The sequence below is a fragment of the Mustela erminea genome, chromosome 11 (assembly GCF_009829155.1).
Source record: "Mustela erminea isolate mMusErm1 chromosome 11, mMusErm1.Pri, whole genome shotgun sequence".
NCBI classification, from domain to species: Eukaryota; Metazoa; Chordata; class Mammalia; order Carnivora; family Mustelidae; genus Mustela; species Mustela erminea.
The window spans coordinates 17,215,511-17,229,534 of record NC_045624.1 but is presented as its reverse complement, the minus strand read 5'-3'; the positions used below and the strand labels follow the sequence as shown (position 1 = coordinate 17,229,534).

The 14,024-nt window shown below is 48.6% G+C and overlaps 1 long non-coding RNA gene across 1 annotated transcript; it reads left to right on the top strand.

Moving 5' to 3' along the window:
- The first annotated feature begins 307 nt into the window (after positions 1-307).
- LOC116569473 lies at positions 308-13,815 on the top strand. Its single transcript, XR_004277050.1, has 3 exons — positions 308-376; positions 547-670; positions 13,742-13,815. It is a non-coding gene; the product is annotated as an uncharacterized LOC116569473 (long non-coding RNA).
- The last annotated feature ends 209 nt before the right edge of the window (positions 13,816-14,024 follow it).

Genomic DNA, 14,024 nt, shown 5'->3' with positions numbered 1-14,024 from the left:
GAGATAGAGAAAGAGAACATGAGCTGTGTGTGTGTTGGTGGGTGGGGGGCAAGCAGACTCCCTGCTGGGCAAAGAGCCTGAGGACTCAATTCCAGGACCCTGGGATCATGACCTGAGCCGAAGGCAGACACTTAACTGACAGAGCCACCCAGGTGCCCCCAGAACTCCTTTCCTAAATTTGTTAGAAGAAGTGGCTTGAAAAACAAACGACTATAAAATTTGAAAACCACTAATCTTACTAATATTAACAATAATTCTTGTGCTTAATTTGTTTCAGGCTCTGCACTAGGCCCTCTCCTTGTCTTGGTTGATTTAATGCTGGCCCCAAGCTATGAGGTTAGTAGAGGACTGCCCTCCTGTCCTGCAGACGTACAAGGTGAGTCGCAAATGTAATTTAAAATTTGCTGGGAGTCCTGTTAAAAAAAGTGAAGAGAAACAGTGTTGCAGCGATCATAATAAGACATTTTATTCAACTAAATATATCTGAAATATAATTTCTATGGGCAATCAATATAAATAACATGATATTTTCGATTTATTTTTCAGGCCAAATCTTTGAAGTCCAGTGTGTATTTCCCACAGCACATCTCCGTTCGGACTAGCCACACTCTCAGATTCCACAGCTATATGTGACCAGTGACTACTGCGGTGGGCAGAGCAAGGCTAGAAGGTAAGAGGGTAGGTTCTATAGCCAGAGAAACACAGTAAGTGTGGTTAACATTTATTCGCTCCCATAAGATCTACTTTGTTAGCAACTGTCACGTGTATGGTGAATTACTATTAGATATAATAACTGTGATGTACATCATATACCACAGACATAGTTCTTTTATAATTGGAAGTTTGTACCTTTGACCCATCTTCACCCATTTCTTCTACCGCTGGCAACCACTAATCTGTTCTGTTTCTTAAAGGTTGGCTTTTTAAAAAAATTCCACATGTAAGTGAGATCATATAGAATTAGTCTTTATTTGACTTATTTCACTTAGTATAATGCCCTTAAGTTCTGCCCATGTTATAGCAAATGGTGTGATTTCCTCCTTTTCCTATGGCTGAAAATATTCCTCTGTGTGTGTGTGTATGTGTGTGTGTGTGTGTAATGTCTTCTTTAACCATTCATCTGTTAGTAGATGCTAGCTTGTTTCCATGTCTTGGCTATTTGTAAATAACGCTGCAATGACCATGGGGGTGTGGATGTCAGTTTGAGATAGGGATTTCGTTTCCTTTTGGATATATACCTGGAAGTGGCATCGTTGGATCATAAGATAATTCTATTATTAATTTTTTGAGGACCCTCTGTACTATTTTCCACAGTGGCCGCACCAATTTACACTTTCACTCACAGTGCTCAAGGGTTCTCTTTTTTCCACATTCTCATCACCACTTAGAATTGATTGTCTTTTAATGATAGACAGTCTAACAGGTATGAGGTGATATCTCATTGTGGTTTTGATTTACATTTCTCTGGTGATGAGTGATGTTGAGTGTCTTTTCATATACCTGTTGGTCATTTGTATGTATTCTTTGGAAAATTGCTCAGCTCTTCTGCCTGTTTTTTAATCAGATTGTCTTTTTGCTATTGAGTTGTATGAGTTCTTTTTTTTTGTTTGTTTGAGTTCTTTATATATCTTGGATATTAATCCCTTAGCAGATATATGATGGCAAATATTTTCTCTTGTTCTGTAGGTTGTGTTTTCATTTTGTTGATGGTTTTTGCTATCCAGTGTCCTTCCTTCTTAAATCTGTGAAGATTACTCAAAGGACCTAGCACAGGGCTAGACACTCTAGCTGTTCATTGAATATTTATTGGTAGCAGAGAAAGCCCCCTAGAGCTTTTTTACCAACACTCCCCTGAGTGAGGCAGTGCTGGGGAGGGAATATGGAAGTGACTGCCTGGCCGCAGGGAAATCAGGGCCAGAAATCACACTCTTGGCTTCCAGTCCTGGACTTGTTCATAGGTAGGCTCAAATCCCCAGACTGTCACCTCCTAATTCTTAAGCTGGATTGAGGATTGGCTTTTGGATTTGGGCTGGGAAGGAATGTGTTTGTAACAAATTTCATTTCGGAAGATGATGGACTAGGCCTTCTCTCCCACCACTACAACCTGGCAGCAGGAGGGAAATGCGTCACTCCTCCAGGAGCCTCACTGAAGTCTTGGGAAACCCTGGCCTAACTGCACTGATCTCCACCACCCCCTTCTTGCTTTTCTTGTTTGAGGCGCAATTCTACGCACACGGGTAAGACTGGCAAGCAGATGGAAGCAGATGGAAGCCTTTTGTGACGACACAATAAGCCCACAACAGTGGAACTTCCCTGATTTTGTAAAGAGCCCTTAGAGGGTGGGGGGAGGGGCTCCTTAAGGCAACAGTTTTCAAGGACATTTTTGCCTCCAACTCCACCCACCCCCCCCATTCCCCGCACTTTCCCGCATACTTCTTGTCAGCCCTGGTCACCTTACAGCTTGGTTACTCTGACCACTTACTGAGTTCTGACCACACACCTTATTTTATTTCATTCCGTTTTCAAAGCGGTTCTGTTCAGTGGATACGGTAAATGAGCCCGCTCTACCCAGGGCCAACCCAAGCTTAGAAAAGATCAAGGGCTGGGGTCGCACAACTGTTAAATGGCGAGCGCTCCCATGTCCTCCCTCGAAGGGGTGGAGAGGAACACTCGACACCAGGAAAAGCAGCTTCTCCATGTGAGAAGCATCATGGAGCCGAGGGACTGGTGGGCTGGGCCCAGGTGATAAGGAGTGACAGGTGGGGAGGATTCTGTCCATTCTGACGGCTCTGGCACAGATGCCACACGGTCCACAGCCATTTGTTGGTCATACACTCCTTCATTCATCTAGTCTTTGAGCATCAGCTCCGTGCCCGGCAGTAGGCATGTCAAACCAAATGACACATGGCCCCTGGCCTCAAGCGTCTTTATTCTTTTTTTTTTTTTTTAATTAATTAATTTATTTATTTGACAGGCAGAGATCACAAGTAGGCAGAGAGGCAGGCAGAGAGAGAGAGAGAGGAGGAAGCAGGCTCCCCGCTTAGCAGAGAGCCCGATGCGGGGCTCAATCCCAGGACCCTGGGATCATGACCTGAGCCGAAGGCAGTGGCTTTAACCCACTGAGCCACCCAGGCGCCCCAAGCGTCTTTATTCTAATCGGGGAGATAGACACCTTGATAGCTACTTAAAATACGTGATGTTTAAGGATGGAGGGCCTTGTGGTTGAAAAGGAGAGGGAAGGGTTATCTGGGAAGGCTTCTTGGAGGAGCTGACACCTGAATTAAGGTTTTAGGGATGAGCTGGATTTAATTAGGTTGTGTGGGAAGGGATGGTGGGGGCGGGGGGACAATCTGAAAAAATGGCGCAACGGGGAGAGAGACAACTTGATGTGTACATGGAGCTGAAAGTGGTGGCCTTGCTGGCAGGTCAAGGGTGAATCAGGGAGCAGTGGGAGGCAGGCTGGTAAGGAGGCAGGGCTCCGTCATGGAGAATCTTCTGTGCCAGACTTGGACCGTTCTCTGCCAGGAATAGAGAGTGCTGGAGGCTGCCCCTGAGTTTATGGTGGCTTTGCTACAGAGGCTGGATTTGATAGGGTAGAGGCCAGTCAAGGAAGGGAGCAGAGGCAAAGTTCTAGGGAACGATGATAAGGACCTGAATCAGGGCAGGAGCTAGTAGCAAAGGAGAGGAGGGCATGATTCGAGAATGACCGAAGAGGCCAAATCAGGGACACACAGTGATCCCTCAGAGTAAGAGCTGAGGGAGGGACAGAGGGGCAGACAGGAAGTTCTGGGGTGTCCCCAGCTGAGACTGGGAGCACAGAAGAGGAGGAGCTGGTTTCAGGGACGCTCTGATTCCAGTGTGGAAGTGTTGAGGTCGTGTGCTGGGCCTCGTGTTACTCGGTTTTGAGGCGCTCGCTCCCTGCCGTGCCCTCTGGACTGTGCTGAGCCCCGGGCGTGGCTTCTCACTCTCTGAGCATCCCCTTGACAGACAGATTCTCTGCTGTGCTCTGCAGCCATGAGGATGGGAGAGAGTGTCAAGTCTTCTCAGAGAGGACGGTCACTAGTGGGTGGGTTGGGATATGAATGCGAATAGATCCCCCAGTGGAAGGAATTAAGGAGACCATGACGTAACTCTTCAGGGGTCTTCTCCCTTAGCCAAGAAGGGGACCAAAGCTCCCCCCTTTATCTGGTTGACTTCACTCATCCTTTGCTTTCTGGCACAGGTGTCCTTCTCCCTGGGAAGCCCTTCCCGGACTCCCTGACTAGAGTGATTCCCCCAGTCAAGCATGTTCATAGCGCCGTGAACCTAACTTCTGTGTCTCAGCCCAGTTGCAGTTTTACTTTGTGATATTTTGATTAAGCCTCTTCAGCTGTGGACTGTGAGCCCCATGAATGCAGGGACTCAGCTAGTGTCTGCTCACCATTGTATCCTTAGAATCTTCTGACACTCTGTAGGTGCTCTACCATCCAGGCAGTCAGGCAGTAGGAGTTTCCATCAAGGTTCTGGCAAAAAACTGGCGGCACCTCTGAAAAAGGAATCGAAGAGTCCGATGAAGGCACTCTTTCTAAAGGAGTGAAAGGGTTAAGGGACCGATGTGGGGACTCATCCCAGTGGAGCACGTGTTGTGGATTGAAATATGTCCTTGCAGAAGATACCCCGAAGGCCTAGCCCCGAGTTTCTGGGAATGCAATCTTAGTTTGAAATAGGGTCTTTGCGGATGTCATCAAGTTAAAATGAGGTCACTAGGGTGGGCCTTCAGCCAATATGACTGGTATCCTCAGAAGAGGAGACACGGACAGAGACACATAAGGAGAAGACAGCCATGTGAGCAAGGGGGCGGAGACGGGAACCATGGCCGCGTAAGCCAAGGAAGGCGCACAATTGTTGGCAGTGATCAGAAGCTAGAAGAGGCAAGGAGTGATCCTCCCTGCATGCTTCTGAGGGAGCATGGCCCGGCCAAGGAGTGATCCTCCCCTGCACGTTTCTGAGGGAGCATGGCCCAGCCAACGCCTTGATTTCACACTTCTAGCCTCCAGACCCGGGAGACAATACCCTTCTGTTGTTTGCGACCCTTCGATTTAGTGGCACTTTGTGACAACAGCCCCGAGACACTCATATGCCCCTCCTAGGCCTCCAGGACAAGGGAAGGAAATCCACTGTTTGCAATGACCTGTAGCGGAGGGGCCCGCTGCCAGGAGCTGTGGCCCCAGGTGGAAGGATGCACCCACAGCAAACTCTAGCCTAGCGGGGAACGGGGGAGAATCCGGATGCCTTGCTCTCTCTCCTCTCCCACTTCCTAATTCCCATCTTCTGCTCTCATCAGCCTAACCCAGCGGGCAGCCAGAGGGCAAGGGAGTGGGGTCTGCGGAAGCCTCCGAGGTGCAAGCAGAGTGGCCAAGGGGGAGAGTGATGTGGAAGGCTCGGGGAGCAGATCCTTTCCAGTCAGTAGGTAAAATGAATGGGAGCATGGCAGGGACAGAACTCCAAGGTTATTCTCGCTTGTCTTTGGGAACAGACAATTTTACGGCACCGCTCTGTTTCCACCAGGAGACAAGAGAGGAGACACAGGTTTTAACAGTGAGGACTTTTGCGTCTGGCTTCGAGCCCTGCCCCCTGGCTCTGCACCCGGGTTCTGGGTCTTGTGAAGCCTCCCTCCGTGTTTGTGCAGTTAGCACCTTGAGGCTGGATGCTATTTTAAGGCTGGAAGTGAGGTAATTTGGTACGACAACAGAAACCCAGCTGTAATTATGAACGCCAGCCTCTCAAGCAGAGAAGTCACTGGCCTGGAAGAGTTGCCAGTGTCAGTGACTCAGTGGTACGTGCTCACTCGAGCCAGCCCGGGCCCGGCCACCCTCCTGCCACGCAGAGGTCCGCTGTGCACGGAGTAAAAGGAACATGAGGGTAATTCATCTCTCCTACCATGCAATGCCTCCGCCTCTAGTTGTTGCCAGTTCTGCGAGCCAGAGCGGTAATTTGGGGGAGAAAAGCTGAGGCCCGTGAATTGATGGGCCAGTTGAACAGAATGGGCCAGATCTCTCCACTGATGGAAATACTGTCAAGCTTGGCCGCCCGGGCAAAGCCTCTGGAGCTGGGTGTACACGGCCCTGCAACGTCTGCAGTGCGATCTGCTGGGCCGCCTGGCTGCTGTGTAGACTATGTGACCATCTCCGCGCAGGTGCAGGTGCCTTGTCTCTGGAGGCCAGAGAGAGAAGACTGTATTTTTGTTGGACTTTGTCCAGTCTGGGATCTTTGCATTTCTCAGATTAACCCATTACCCTCCTTGTTTCAAGGGCATGTGTATGTGTGTGTGAGGGGGGGAGGTGAGAGGGGGTAGCTAAAACAGGGACATAGCATATGTACAGATTTAGCTGGAACAAATTCTAGAGGTTCTCATTCATCCTTTAGATTTTTGAATGACAACAGTGATGCTACTAGTCCCTCTTAGAATTGTCCCAGTTGCCTTCAGATGGCGAACATTCACTGGCATCCACCGCTACAAGCCCCTGGGGGAAAACTAAGTGGTGGCCTTGTCCTTTGAGAGAGGACGATTTTTTTCTTCTTTAGGAAAAGGAACTGCCAAATGGGATCCCCCAAACAAAGTTACCAGAGAGACTGAGACAGACAGACAGACAGATTGATAGATCCACCTGACTGATGTGGGGTAAAAGGTAGGGGTTCTGGGTCTGTGAGGTGCTTGCTGGAACCTGTCCTGATCCAGTTCTCCTGGGGTGGCCTCAGCAGCTGAAGGAATCTCTCTCTTCCTCTCTTTTTCTGTTTTATGGATAAGTAATCGACTCACGTTGCCATATAATTTAAGATACACAGCATGACGGTCTGATTTATGTGTGTTGTGAGGTAATGACTGTGAAAGCTTTGGCTAACACCCACCTCCTCACGTAGATACAACAAAAGGAAAGAAATTCTCCTCATGCTGAGAACGCTCAGGATCTCCAGGATTCATCACAGCCGTGTTAGCTGTGGTCATCGCGTGGTGCGTCCTGTCCCTAGTCCTTGTTTATCTGATAACTGGAATTTTGTATCTCTGGACCACCTTCCTCCCATGCCCCTCCCCACTTGGCGTAGTTTTCTTGCCTGAGCACTGTCCAGGGAGATCACCGCTGTGGCTTCCAGAAGGCAACCTGCTTGTCGTGACTCCGTACCCGGGGAAGTGAAAGTCTTCTCTGGCCCTCAGCTCGGCACTGCGGTCGGCACAGCTAGGGAGGACTAAAGACCACTTGATCCCTCCGCAAGACTTCTCATTTCCTTTGCGTTTTCTCCTCCAATGCCCTGCCTACATACTAATGAGAACTTGGGTATTTCGGGATATGCCAAGGCGAAGACACTAGGGCCTTGGAAAACATAAACTGGGTTTCCAGCTGCTACTAGCCATGGGATGTGGTCGAGGTTGGTGGTTGCTATTTGTGCTGCAAACGAGAAAGTGGGGCATTTCAGTGACATAAAAATAGAGAAGTCATGCTCCCTCAAAGAACTGTGACCTAGAAGGCAAGACATTTAATTAGAAAAAAACTTTACCATCAAGGCACTCTCTGGTAAGAGCAACAGGCATTAAATGAGAGACACACCCCTTCCAGTGGTGTATCTGGGATGCTGGGAGTGTGTATTACAGGGATGAGGTCTATCCTGACCAAAATAACTGTGTGTGTGTGTGTGTGTTGGGGGAAGTGGGAGTAAGTGTCAGAGAGGTGGAGATGATGGCTGGGTGATTCCAGAAGGAATTTCTCAGAATGGCTAGTTCTCTGGGGAGGGCATTGGGGCTGCTCTTTGGCGAGGATTCTAAACAAGACATGGCCGAGACTCCATAAAGAAGGAAATATTGGCGTTTCTGCAAGTTGGGTTGTTTTTCTTTTTTTAAAGATTTTATTTATTTATTTGACAGAGAGAGATCACAAGTAGACAGAGAGGCAGGCAGAGAGAGAGGAAGAAGCAGGCTCCCCGCTGAGCAGAGAGCCCGATACAGGGCTTGATCCCAGGATCCTGGGATCATGACCTGAGCGGAAGGCAGAGGCTTTAACCCACTGAGCCACCCAGGTGCCCCCATTTCTGCAAGTTGAATCCCATCTTCTACCCTGAATTCTTCTTGCCCAGCAGGGATTGGATGAGCGGACGTGAAAATACGCTACAAAGCTGTCACTTACAGTAAATGGCGGGTCGCCTCCGCTCAGAGCCAGTGGGTGGCTGGGCTGGGACTGGGGAGAACGGGCCAGGGAGGGGCGTTGGAGGCTCCTGATCCCAGCAGGCTCCGGGAAGAGCGGCCAGTTATGCAGGGAATTTCCTGCCTCTGAACCCGGAATGCCAATAACCACAGTTGAGCAAATTTACCTCCAGGCCGCTTTTGGTAAATTTTCAAAAATGAGACCTCAGAAGCTCTTTCAGGTTCGTCCTTAAAATCCAAATCCAGTCCGGGGCTGGTTCAGTTCTGAATCAAATTTTGGTAAAGAGCTGACAACTAGGTTATTCTCATCAGCTGTCGATATGGAAGAAACCCTCCTCTCACTTTTCCTCTTAATGTAGAAATGCTGGGGGAAAGAATTTGCCCCCGAAAGAAGAGGTGGGGGGAGAGAGGGGGGAGGTGAGAAAAATACCTTGAATTTTGGTTTGCGTGTCAGGGCTAGAGTGCCCCAGGGGCTGGGCTGGGGCTGTCCGGAGCTGATTGTACATGGGGTTGGCATTTTAAGAAAAGGGTGAGAGCAGATTTGGGGAAGGAACAAGAGGGAGTCAAGGGACAGATAAGCAGCACCCGGCTTGCTGGGCAGATGAATCCGAGAGGTGAGCACAGGGACCTCCTCCTGCTTAAGCGGAGGCCATTCTGTTGTGCCATCCTTTTCCCTTTTCTTGTGACCCCGTTTGTAGAGATCGGTAGGGAGATGGAATTAATCAGTAGGAAAAGGGAGAGGAGAGAAGTTTGGAAAAGGTGAGAGCAAGGGCTGAGCTAGGAGGGATGAGAGGAGACTGGGAGGAAACGGGGTGATCTGTGTTGCACCCCTCCCTCCCCCACTGCTCTGCCCATTGTATATTCCCCCGGAGGAAGTTCAATGTGAGCAGGGAGGCCGTTGTTGGTTGAAACCCATGCACACGGGGAGACAACAGTAATAATTTGGACGATTAAGGGCTTCAGGTCTTTGTGGTTCAATAAATATCTGTTGAATGAATCCGAAGGCCAAGAGATGTCTTGTTTTTCTATGTGTCTCATCCCAGGGATTGTTCCCAGTCTTTTGTTTGCATGTCCAGGAGGAGGATCAGAGTCCCTCGCCATGATTAAATGGAGGCCTGACTTTATGATAGAGTTTGTGCCCTGCAGTTAGACTCTCAAGGTATCATATGGATTTGTTAGACAAAATAAGAATCAGAAAGAATAAGAATGAGCAGTAAGAATTCATTCAAGCGTCTGTAAACTCTGATGGAAGTGCTTTGGAGACCTGGTTAATGGTCCCGTGTTGGCTTTACTCTTTCGCGCATATCTCAAGGGAGAACGGTTGTTTCCCACGGAGGACAGAAACGTTGGCTGAACTAGATCCATTCGTTTATGTCCATCCTGTCTGCGGGCCTCCCACAAGTGGCTTCCAGTGGGGGAGAACAGGGGAGCATCTTTCCTTTGAGATAGCTCTCATCTGGTGAAGAGAAACAGGTGTGTTTCTTGTTCATCCTCTAGGCTCTGTTGGTGAACCGAGAGGTACAGGGTCGTATCCCCGTGTGTGAGGAAATGAGCGCTCTCTGCCCCGAGAGTGGTTCCTGCTGTTCCGAGAGGACATCGTCACAGCCCTGTGCAAGGAGGTGCTTGGCAGCCTCTCTGAGAGATGAGGTTGGGGGAGAGGGTCTCATGGCTGAAAGGACCTTAGCTCATCTAGTACCTCTTTCTTTCTCCTCGTCCTGTGACCTGTGGAGGGTGACCGTCATTACAGTTCATTGGAACAGAGAGTTGAAATATGCACGTAAGACTAATTACCAAAAATACAAACAAACAAACAAAAACAAAAAAACAAATGAACATTATAGCCCCAAACTAAAACCAGTGCAAATATCCATCAGTAAGAGAGTGGGTAACGTGATGTGGTATGTTCGTACAGTGGGATGTTATCCAGCGATGACCAAGAGCACATTTCTGACACCCCATGGAGGGAAGAGAATTGTGTGGAGCAAAAGCCCATGAGGAGGATGGGAGGCTGAAGAATAGGCAAAACTAGACTATGGCAATAGAAGTATTAAACAAAGGTGACTTCCTGGGGTGAGGGAGGCTAGAGAGAACTTTCTGGAATGATGGACATGTTTTATATTTTTATCCTCGTGAATGCTTTATGGATGTGTGTGTGTGAGTGAGTGAGTGTGTGTGTATGTGCGCACGTGTGTGTGTGATTGAGCTGTATTCTTAAGGTTTGCACATTTTCCTGAATGTAAATTGTACCATAAAAAAAAACAAGCAAACCCTCAAAACCAAAAGCCAAACAACGGACACGTAGAGAGTGGGAAATATGTGGTGAGGGGACTTAGGTACATTTCTGGTTGACCCGCTCAGGAAGCAAATCTAACAGTCAGCAACACTCAGAGAAGTCCCCTTGCCTAGCATTTTACGTAACTTGGGCATATTACTTGATGTCTCTGAGTTTTTAGTTTTTTCCCTACTAGAAGAAAAAAAAGGGGTTCATTCATTCCTTGCACACAGAATCTGCCACGTCGAATGGTCTAGCAGGAGAGAGGACACACAGACTCCAGTTACAGACCTCGGTGCTGTTCTGCCAGCACTGTGAGCCTAGTCACACAGAAATAGCCGTAGGGGCCAGTGCCTGCCCTGGCCCGGCTCCCTGCTGCTGCCTCTCTGTCTCCAGTCAGCACCACAGGAGTCCTAGAAAGGCCTTATGGTTGGGCCAGACGGGAGCTTCTCTCCCTCCTCCAGGGCCTGCTTCCCCTGTGCTCCAGTGCTGCTCTTGTCCTCCAGCCCCTTGGCCCTGAAAGGGTCTTTCTGTTTCGTGAAGGAGAGGGAAGCCAGAGAGAGGGAGAGAGAAGAAACAGAAAGAATGAGAGAGAGTGAGAGAATGAGTCCAAGGGCCCTGGACTCACCCCCAGCCCCAGGGCCTCAAACATGTGGCCAAGAATCCGAGTCTAACTTCCCTCAGGGAGGCAAATGACAGAGATCCTCCTTGAGGCACTTCCAAAGACCTATAAAGAGATACTAACTCCTCCCCAGCCCAGCCTACCTCCCTAGGCCAGAGAGCGGGTCCTGAGAGGAGTCTCTCATACCCTTCCATTGCCTCAGAGCCCGGGAGGGAGAGATGCGGACTGTAGCGTTTGGGCTTCATCCCTGGAGCAAGATCCGGGTAATTTTCCATCCTACCTCATTTACTCATTCCTTTCCTCCTGATACAGGGAGGTGGATGAATTAAGTGGTTCTTCTTTGCTGATGGGAAACAGCCTCTGAAGATGGAGGTTCCTAACTGGAGGTCCTTGGGCAGAGGTCACACTTCACCATCCCGGATTTAGCCTCAGGATCAACCCAGGAGACATGCTTATCTCCTCCAGCTGGGTGGAGTCAACAGTCCCTGGCGGAGGCGATCTCCGAACAGGAGCCCGGCTCAGAGCAGCCACTCTATTGGCCCAATAAAACCATAGATTCTTAGACAGGAAGGGACTGGAGATTAGAGACTCCAACCCAATTTTATAGACAAGAAAACTGAAGCCAGATGGGGACTAACTTGCTTAGGGGCAGGAGCCCATCAATGAGAGAGCCAGGGAAAGAGCGCGAGTGGCCGCCATGATAGGAATGATTCCTTCATATTCACTCAGTTATACTGGGCTCCTCAACCTCCATACGATCCCTGTTTGGGGCTGGGTAGTTCCTTGTTGTGGGGGACTGGCGTGTGCATTATAGGATGTTTAGGAATTTCCCTGGCTTCTGCCCACTAGACACCAGCAGTATCCCTTTACCCCAGTTGTTACAACCCAGAATGCCCCCAGACATTGCCCAAAGTTGCTGGGGGGACAAACTCATCCATGGTTGAGAACCCCTGCAACAGAGAGCCCGTTCTTACAGTTCAACACATAGAGATGCATTGTGACCTGTTTATTATTTGTAGATCTGTCTCGTGCATTAGGCCAAAAGTTCTCTGAGGTCACAGACTGGGTCCCATTCACCTTGATGTCTTCTGTGTGTGGCACAGTACTTGGCATGGGAGAGATAGGCCATAAATGGTTTTGAATGAATAAATGAACCAGCTCACTGAACATCAGCTTTCATTTGCCGGGTATCTAGTATCATATGAAACACCAGCCTGGAGGACAGGCAGAGGAAGGACCTTCAGAGGGAAGTGGGGACCTCCTCATCTGCTTTGTCATCTACTGTCATGGCGCCACCAAGGCGTCTTTTCCTGGAGCTCCTTTTCTCATGCTCCAGGCTTAATTATGTGGCTTCATTTCGTTCTTACAAAACAATAGAAATAGATACTATACCAAAGAGGTTTTTCTCACTGGGGATAAAGCCAGCATTCTGGAATGTGAAGCCTTGAGATTCTCAAGTTAAAAGGAAAAAGCCCCAAAATACTGCCCTTGGCAGCCATGAGAGCCTCAGGAGGATATTTGTTGTAGAGTCATAAATTTTGGCATCGGGAAAATCACAAGAAAATGTGAAAGGAAAAAGTCTGTACCACAAAATCCCATCTTTTTGTTTTTTTCTTAATCTTAGAAATTTTCACCAGTGTTGGCTTGGGGCAAGTGGTAAACTCTTCTCTGTCTGTTTTCCAAACAATAGCATGCTTGAGAGGGTAGAGGGTTTTTTTTTTTTTCCCTGTTTTCGTTTTTATTTTGTTTTGTAGGGGAAAAAAAGTGTTTTCGGAAGACCTTATATGAAAAACGTTATAAAATATAAGTCCCAGTGAATCTCGAAATTCTGGAACTTTTTATTTTATGGTTTGCTTTGGGCAGAAAGAAACCCGACAGAGGCTGAGAGAAAATACCAGTTGTTGGCTGGATAGGTCCTACAGGGGAATTCAGTTAAAAAGATGGACTGACTTTGCCAAGGACTTTATTAGTCAATGAATGCAAATGGACACATTGATTTCAGTGTGATTGGCGAAAGAGAACACAGTTAAAATAGAACAAAAGGACCAAGAAGGGAATGAAGACAGGGCAGCAAGAGGGATGGATGGGTGGTATTGGGTTAATATCATTTTAAAAGTGACTTTTCCCAGTGTAGTGCTTTTCCAGGGATAGTGCTTTCTGCTTACACGTGAGTAGATGTCTGTCTCTCAGGGATGATGACTGTTGCTTATTATTGACTGGTTGTTCTCAGGGGAGAGGGAGATAGGTCCAGCAGGACCAGTGAGAGAACCAGAGGCTTGGGGTGCTAATCAGATAAGGACCTCCGAACAGGACCCCCACGCAGGTTGGAGGGTGAAGTGTCAGATGTGTCAGGAGAGGTTGGGAGACAGTCTGCCGCTGGGGGTGCCGGTGGGAGAAGTCGTTGGGGCAGAAGCCAGGCTCCGGATGGCCTGGGACTAGAGCAAGTCTGAGCAGCGCCGGAGGGAGGAAGACTAGACTTCGCAGCCAGCCAGGGGCAGACAAACTCCCAGAATTTCAAGCAGGAAAGGATTTTTGGCGTCTCTCAGTTTTCAGATGGGGCGGAGGGAGATTGACATAAACAAGCCACAGGCCTCCCTCCAACTGTCTCCTCTAGAGAAGTGTTTTATGAGACCATAGAACACATTTATTGAGTGTTTTTTTTTTTTTTTTTTAGGTATTCAGCATGACCTCAGGCAAGTAAGTCTGAAGCAACCAGAGGTGAAACATCTCCCAGTGGGATTTTTTTTTTTTTGGAAGATTTTATTTATTTATTTGACAGAAAGACACAGCGAGAGAGGGAACACAAGGAGGGGGAGTGGGAGAGGGAGAAGCAGGCTTCCCGCAGAGCAGGGAGCCTGATGGTGGGGCTCGATCCCAGGACCCCAGGATCATGACCTGAGCTGAAGGCAGCCACTTAACCACTGAGCCACCCAGGCACCCCTCCCAGTGGGATTTAT